The following is an 8,817-nucleotide window of genomic DNA, read 5'->3' as shown; positions in this document are numbered from 1 at the left end:
GCAATATAAGTGATATAACATGAAAATGTAATTTTTAATAAACTAGGATCTAAAGTGGATATGCATATGTAGACATACATATATGCATTAGGAAAATCTACATTTCAAATTTTAGTATTACATAGGAACTTGTAACATTTAACCATGCAAGGTAAATTTGACATGATAAAGTACGAGATGGCAAGAGTGAACATCAACATCTTAGAAATCAGTGAACTAAAATGGATAGAAACATGATAATTTAATTCAGATGGCCACTATATCTTCTCCTGTGGGGAAGGATCCTTTAGAAGAAATGGAGTAGCCCACATAGTCTATAAAGAGTTTAAAATGTAATTCTTAAGTGCAAGCTCAAAAATAACAGAATGATCCCAGCTGGTTTCTAAGGCAAACTATTCAACATCAAAATAATCCAAGTTTATGACCCACCTCATTTGGAAAACTCAGCAGTGGCCACAGGACTGGAAAAGGTCAGTTTTGTTTCGAATCCAAAAGAAACAATGCCAAAGAATGCTTGAACTACTGCACATTGTACTAATCTCACACGCTAGTAAAGTAGTGCTCAAAATTCTCCAAGCCAGGCTTCAGTAATATGTGAACCGTGAACTTCCAGATGTTCAAGCTGGTTTTAGAAAAGGCAGAGGAACCAGAGATCAAGTTGCCAACATCTGCTGGATTATGGAAAAAGCAAGAGAGTTCCAGAAAAACATCTATTTCTGCTTTATTGACTATGCCAAAGCCTTTGACTGTGTGGATCACAATAAACTGTGGAAAATACTGAAAGAGATCGGAATACCAGACCACCTGCCCTGCTTCCTAAGAAGTCTGTATGCAGGTCAGGAAACAACAGTTAGAACTGGACAGGGAGAACAGACTGGTTCCAAATAGGAAAAGTAATATGTTAAGGCTGTATATTGTCACCCTGCTTATTTAACTTCTATGCAGAGTACATCATGAGAAACACTGGGCTGGAGAAAGCACAAAGTGGAATCAAGATTGCCGGGAGAAATATCAATAACCTCAGATATGCAAATGACACCACCCTTATGGCAGAAAGTGAAGAACTAAAGAGCGTCTTGATGAAAGTGAAAGAGGTGAGTGAAAAAGTTAGCTTAAAGCTCAACATGCAGAAAACTAGGATTATTGCATCCAGTACCATCAGTTCAGTTCAGTTCAGTTCAGTCACTCAGTCGTGTCTGAATCTTTACAATACCATGAACCACAGCACGTCAGGCCTCCCTGTCCATCAACAACTCCCGGAGTTTACCCAAACTCATGTCTATCGAGTCAGTGATGCCAATCCAGCCATCTCATCCTCTGTCATCCAGTTCTCCTCCTGCCCCCAATCCTTCCCAGCATCAGGGTCTTTTCCAATGAGTCAAATATTCGCATGAAGTGGCCAAAGTATTGGAGTTTCAGGTTCAACATCAGTCCTTCCAATGAACACCCAGGACTGATCTCCTTTAGGATGGACTGGTTGGATCTCCTTGCAGTCTAAAGGACTCTCAAGAGACTTCTCCAACACCAAGTTCAAAACCATCAATTCTTCGGTGCTCAGCTTTCTTCACAGTCCAACTCTCACATTGATACATGAATACTGGAAAAACCATAGCCTTGACTAGACAGACCTTTGTTGACAAAGTAATGTCTCTGCTTTTTAATATGCTATCTAGGTTGGTCATAACTTTCCTTCCAAGGAGTAAGCGTCTTTTAATTTCATGGCTGAAGTCACCATCTGCAGTGACTTTGAAGCCCCCCAAAATACAGTCTGACCCTGTTCCAATGTTTCCCCATCTATGTCCCATGAAGTGGTGGGAACAGATGCCATGATCTTAGTTTTCTGAATGTTGAGCTTTAAGCCAACTTTTCCACTCTCCTCTTTCACTTTCATCAAGAGGCTTTTGAGTTCCTCTTCACTTTCTGCCATAAGGGTGGTGTCATCTGCATATCTGAGGTTATTGATATTTCTCCCGACAATCTTGATTCCAGCTTGTGCTTCTTCCAGCCCAGCATTTCTCATGATGTACTCTGCATAGAAGTTAAATAAGTGTGACAGTATACAGACTTGGAATATTACTTTTCCTATTTGGAACCAGTCTGTTTTTCATTGTCCAGTTCTTTTTTTTTTTTTAAGATTCTTTCTTTTTTTTTAGATTTTATTTTTAAACTTTACAATATTGTATTGGTTTTGCCAAATATTGAAATGAATCTGCCACAGGTATACATGTGTTCCCCATCCTGAACCCTCCTCCCTCCCCATACCATCCCTCTGGGTTGTCCCAGTGCACCAGCCCCAAGCATCCAGTATTGTGCATCGAACCTGGACTGGTGACTTGTTTCATATATGATATTATACATGTTTCAATGCCATTCTCCCAAATCATCCCACCCTCTCCCTCTCCCACAGAGTCCAAAAGACTGTTCTATACATCAGTGTCTCTTTGGCATGTCCAGTTCTAATTGTTGCTTCCTGACTTGCATACAGGCTTCTCAAGAGACAGATCACGTGGTCTGGTATTTCCATCTCTTTCAGAATTTTCCACAGTTTATAGTGATCCACACACTTCATGGAAAATAGATGGGAGACAGTGGAAACAGTGGCTGACTTTATTTTTCTGGGCTCCAAAGTCACTGCAGATGGTCATTGCAGCCATGAAATTAAAAGATGCTTGCTCCTTGGAAGGAAAATTATGACCAACCTAGACAGCATATTAAAAAGCAGAGACATTACTTTACCAACAAAAGTCCATCTAGTCAAGGCTATGGTTTTTCCAGTAGTCATGTATGGATGTGAGAGTTGGACTATAAAGAAAGCTGAGCACTGAAGTACTGATGCTTTTGAACTGTGTTGTTGGAGAAGACTCTTGAGGGTCCCTTAGACTGCAAGGAGATCCAACCAGTCCATCCTAAAGGAGATCAGTCCTGGGTGTTAATTGGAGGGACTGATGTTGAAGCTGAAACTCCAATTCTTTGGCCACCTAATGCAAAGAGCTGACTCATTTGAAAAGACCCTGATGCTGCAAAAGATGAGGACTGGAGGAGAAGGGGACAACAGAGGATGAGATGGTTAGATGGCATCACCGACACAATGAATATGGGTTTGGGTGGACTCCAGGAGTTGGTGATGGACAGGGAGGCCTGGCTTGCTTTGTTTCATGGGGTCGTAAAGAGCCGGACACAACTGAACGACTAAACTGAATTGACATGATGCTGCAACTATTAACACCAAAGAAGCTAAAGATGACTAGTTCTATAAAGACCTACAATACCTTCTAGAACTATTAACAGCACCAGAAAAAGATGTCCTTTTCACCATAGGATATTGGAATGCAAAAGAAGGAAGTCAAGAAACACCCAGAAAAACAGGCAAGTTTGGCATACAGTAAAAAATGAAGCACTGCAAAGACTAATAGTGTTTTGTCAAGAGAACATGCTGGACACAAAAAACACCTTTTTCCAATAATAGAGGAGATGACTCTACATATGAACATCACCTGATGTTCAATATATAAATCAGTTGATTATGTTCTAAGCAGCCAAAGATGGAGAAGCTCTATATAGACAGCGAAAACAAGACCTGGAAGTGACTATGGCTCAGATCATGAGCTCCTTATTACAAGATTCAGTCTTAAACTGAAGAAAGTAGGGAAAACCATTAGGAAACTCAGGGATGACTGAAAGCAAAGCACAAATGATTACACACTGGAAGTAACAAATAAACTCAAAGGATTACATCTTGTAAACTGAGTGCCTGAAGAACTATGGACAGAGGTTCCTAACATTGTACCAGAGGCAATAACCAAGACCATCCCAAAGAAAAAGAAATACAAAAAGCAAAGCAGCTATCTGATGGAATTTTACAAACATCTGAGGCAGAAAAAGAAGTGAAAGACAAGGGAAAAAAGAAAAAAAAATATATATATATATATGTACACCCAACTGAATGCAGAATTTCAGAGATTAGCAAGGAATATAACAGAGCCTTCTCAAGTAAATGACACAAATAAATAGAGGAAAACAATAGGATGGGAAAGACTAGAGATTGCTTCAAGCAAACTGGAGATATCAAGGGAACATATGCAAAGATGGGCACAATAAATGACAGAAATAACAAGGATCTAACAGAAGCAGAAGAGACTAAAAAGAGGTGGCAAAAATACACAGAAGAATCACACAAAAAAAGCTCTTAATCACCCAGAAAACTCCAATAGTGTGGTCATTCATCTGCAGTAAGACATCCTGGAGTGTGAAGTCAACTGGGCCTTTGGAACCATTACTACCAACAAAGCTGGTAGAGGTGTTGGAATTCCAGGTATTCCAAATCCTAAAAGATGATGCTGTTAAAGGGCTTCACTCAATATCTTAGCAAGTTTGGAAAACTCAGCAGAGGCTACAACTGGAAAAAGTCAGTTTTTGTAGCAATATGAAAGAAGGGCAATGCCAAAGAAGATTTAAACTACTGCATAATTGCACTCATTTCACAAGCTAGCAAGGTCATGCTCTAAATCCTTCAAGCTAGGCTTCAGCAGTATGTGAACTGAAAAATTCCAGATGTACAAGCTAGGTTTGGAAAAGGCGGAGGAACCACAGAACAAATTACCAACATTTGTTGAATTATGGAGGAAGCAAGAGAGTTACAGAAAACATCTATTTCTGCTTTATTGACTATGCCAAAGCCTTTGACTGTGTAGATCACAATAAACTATGGAAAATTCTGAAAGAGATGGGAATACCAGACCACCTGACCTGCCTCCTGAGAAATCTATGTGTCGGTCAAGAAGAAACAGTTAGAACTTGACTTGGGACAACTGACTGGTTCCAAATCAGGAAAGGAGTACGCCAAGGCTGTATAATGTCACCCTGCTTATTTAACTTATATGCAGAGTATATCCTGAGAAATGCTGGGCTGGATGAAGCAGAAGCTGGAATCAAGATGGCCAGGAGAAATATCAATAACCTCAGATATGCAGATGACACCACCCTTATGGCAGAAAGTGAAGAAGAACTAAAGAGCCTTTTGATGAAAGTGAAAGAGGAGAGTGAAAAAGTTGGCTTAAAGTTCAACATTCAGAAAACTAAGATTATGACATCTGGTCCCATCAGTCCATGGTAAATAGATGGGGAAACAATCAAAACAGTGAAAGAAGACTTTATTTTTGAGGGCTCCAAAATCATTAAAGATGGTGACTCCAGCCATGAAATTAAAAGATACTTGTTCCTTGGAATAAAAGTTATGACCAACCTAGACAGCATATTAAAAAGCAGAGACATTACTTTGGCAACAAAGGTGTGTCTAGTCAAAGCTTTGGTTTTTTCACTAGCCATGTATGGATGTGAGAGTTGGACTATAAAGAAAGCTGAACGTCAAAGAACTGATGCTTTTGAACTTCGGTGTTGCAGAAGACTCTTGAGAGTTCTTTGGACAGCAAGGTAGTCCAGCCAATTCATCCTAAAGGAAATAAGTCCTGAATATTCATTGGAAGGACTGAGGCTGAAGCTGAAATGCCAATACTTTGGCCACCTGATGCAAAGAACTAACTCATTTGAAAAGACTCTCATGCTTCAAATGATTGAAAGTAGGAGGAGAAGGGGATGACAGAGGATGAGATGGTTGGATAAAATCATCAACTCAATGGAAAAGAGTTTAAGTATTGGTGTGATCACTCACCTAGAGCCAGATATCCTGGAGTGTGAACTCAAGTGGGCCTTAGAAAGCATCACTATGAACAAGGCTAGTGGAGATGATGGAATTCCTTTTGAGCTATTTCAAATCCTGAAAGATGATGCTGTGAAAGTGTGGCACTCAGTATGCCAGCAAATTTGGAAAACTCAGCAGTGGCCACAGGACTGGAAAAAGTCAGTTTTCATCCAATCCCAAAGAAAGCCAATGCAAAGAATGCTCAAACTACCACACAATTGTACTTATCTCACATGCTAGGAAAGTGATGCCTAAAATTCTCGAAGCCAGGCTTCAGCAATAGGTGAACCATGAAATTCCAGATGTTTCAGCTGGTTTTGGAAAAGGCAGAGGAACTAGAGATCAAAATGCCAACATCCGCTGGATCATCGAAGAGCAAGAGACTTCCAGAAAAACCATATTTCTGCTTTATTGACTATGCCAAGGCCTTTGACTGTGTGGATCACAATAAATTGTGGAAAATTCTGAAAGAGATGGGAATACCAGACCACCTGACCTGACTCTTGAGAAGCCTGTATGAAGTTCAGGAGGCAACAGTTAGAACTGGACATGGAACAATAGACTGGTTCCAAATAGGAAAAGGAGTACGTCAAGGCTGTATATTGTCACCCTGCTTATTTAACTTCTATGCAGAGTACATCATGAGAAATGCTGGGCTGGAAGAAGCACGAGCTGGAATCAAGATGGCTGGGAGAAATATCAACAACCTCAGATATCCAGATGGCACCACCCTTATGACAGAAAGTGTCTTCACTTCACTCTTTAGTTCTCACTAAAGGGCCTCTTGATGAAAGTGAAAAAGGAGAGTGAAATGTTGGGTTAAAGCTCAACATTCAGAAAACTAAGATCATGACATCCGGTTCCATCACTTCATGGAAAATAGATGGGGAAACAGTGCAAACAGTGGCTGACTTTATTTATTTATTTATTTTTTGGCCTCCAAAATCACTGCAGATGGTGACTGCAGCCATGAAATGAAAAGGCGCTTACTCCTTGGAAGGCAATTTTTGACCAACCTAGACAGCATACTAAAAAGCAGAGACATTACTTTGTCAATAAAGGTCTGTCTAGTCAAGGCTGTGGTTTTTCCAGTAGTCATGTATGTATGTGAAGTTGGAGTATAAAGAAACCTGAGTGCCGAAGAATTGATGCTTTTGAACTGTGGTATTGGAGAAGACTCTTGAGAGTCCTTTGGACTGCAGGGAGATCCAACCAGTCCATCCTAAGGGAGATCAGTCCTTGGTGTTCATTGGAAGGACTGATGTTGAAGCTGAAACTCCAATACTTTGGCCACCTGTTGCAAAGAGCTGACTCATTTGAAAAATCCCTGATGCTGGGAAAGATTGAGGGCAGGAGGAAAAGGGGATAACAGAGGATAAGATGATTGCATGGCATCAGCAACTCAATGGATATGGGTTTGGGTAGACTCCGGGAGTTGGTGATGGACAGGGAGGCCTGGTGTGCTGCAGTTCATGGGGTCACAAAGAGTCAGACATGACTGAGTGATTGAACTGAACTGAATTGATATTCTGTAAAGTCACTGCTAATACTGAGTTAGCAAATACTAAACCATTGCCCCTGGTGAAATGTGTGTGTGTGTATATATATACACATATATATATATATATATATACACATATATATATACACATATATATATATATAGAGAGAGAGAGAGAAAGACAGACAGACAGGTGAAGAAGTAAAGTGAAGTAAAGTGAAGTCACTCAGTCGTGTCCGACTCTTTGCGATCCCATGGACTGTAGCCTACCAGGCTCCTCTGTCCATGGAATTCTCCAGGCAAGAATACTGGAGTGGGTTGCCATTTCCTTCTCCATGGGATCTTCCTGACCCACGGATCGAACCCAGGTCTCCTGCATTGCAGGCAGACGCTTTACCATCTGAGCTACCAGGGAAGCCATATATATGTATATATGTGGCCATATATGTGTGTGTATATATATATTCAAATAAGTGATAATTTATAGATTATAATCTCAAATCATAAAATCAACTCATTTTGGTAGATTATATTTTCTTTGCCAAATAGAACGAACTTTTTGTGGCCTCTCCAGTATCAGGTGCCATGATTAGAATTCCAACTCCATCCAACTAGCCCCATAATTAGAGCTTCTCGCATTTCACTATGCTTCTCTCTACTCATCATCTCCATCCTCTTATCATCCCTGTATGAGAGCTGAAAACCTAGCAGTGCATTTTTGAATTCGAGCTAGGAATGTGGTAATGTATAAGGAAACTCAAAGCTTTTCATTCCTCTGTGCATGTCCCTGAATTGTTGCAAAATTTGTGAGTATTAATTTTGGGATAATAAATACATTTTACCAAGCAGGCAGATTTGAAAATACAGAATCCAGGAATTATGAGAATCAATCACACAGTTATGAATTTGAATCTGTTATCATTATGGTTTACAGCAAATTATTATTCTAATAATATGGATGAAGTATATTTCATAGAATAATTATCTCCTAAATAGCATGCTATTTAATTCTAAATTCTTTACATGTGTATTTTCTATAGGCACATCAAATCTACCTGTACATTGCATGAAATCATTATTGCAAAATAATAAAATCTTTAGTGGTTGTAAGATTATCTGAGTGTCCCTTTATCTCTCTTAGATAGATTGAGTTTAGTGACTCTGACTCTTTACATCTTCCACCAATGGCATGAAGCACACTGAGTTATTTTGGGGACAAACATTTGTTTAATCTTTTAATTGTTCCTGTATATTAATCAGATGGTATAAATTATTAATAGTCTATTATACATACTGTATTCAGATATTTATATAATAAAATATACAAAAAGTTCAAAACTACAAAAATACATAAATGCTTTAAAGATTAGCAAACTGAGATTGAGAAGAAGTAGGCGTTTCATTTGTTTCTTTGATGTATAGCAGTGGTAGAGATTGAAGCTTAAAGGGTTTCTTCTATCTTCCAGATTAGTGATTCAATATCAGTGCACTACTTCTGGACACTCTTATTTTTCAGAAAACAGTACATTTAATAGAAATATATTGAGAATCAAAGAGTCTTGGAATCTGTTATTTTCTCTTAAACAACTTATCTTTAAGTCTTAAAATTATTTTCTTA

Source organism: Bos taurus, chromosome 12 (genome assembly GCF_002263795.3).
Source record: "Bos taurus isolate L1 Dominette 01449 registration number 42190680 breed Hereford chromosome 12, ARS-UCD2.0, whole genome shotgun sequence".
NCBI lineage: Eukaryota > Metazoa > Chordata > Mammalia > Artiodactyla > Bovidae > Bos > Bos taurus.
This window is presented reverse-complemented; position numbering follows the sequence as displayed.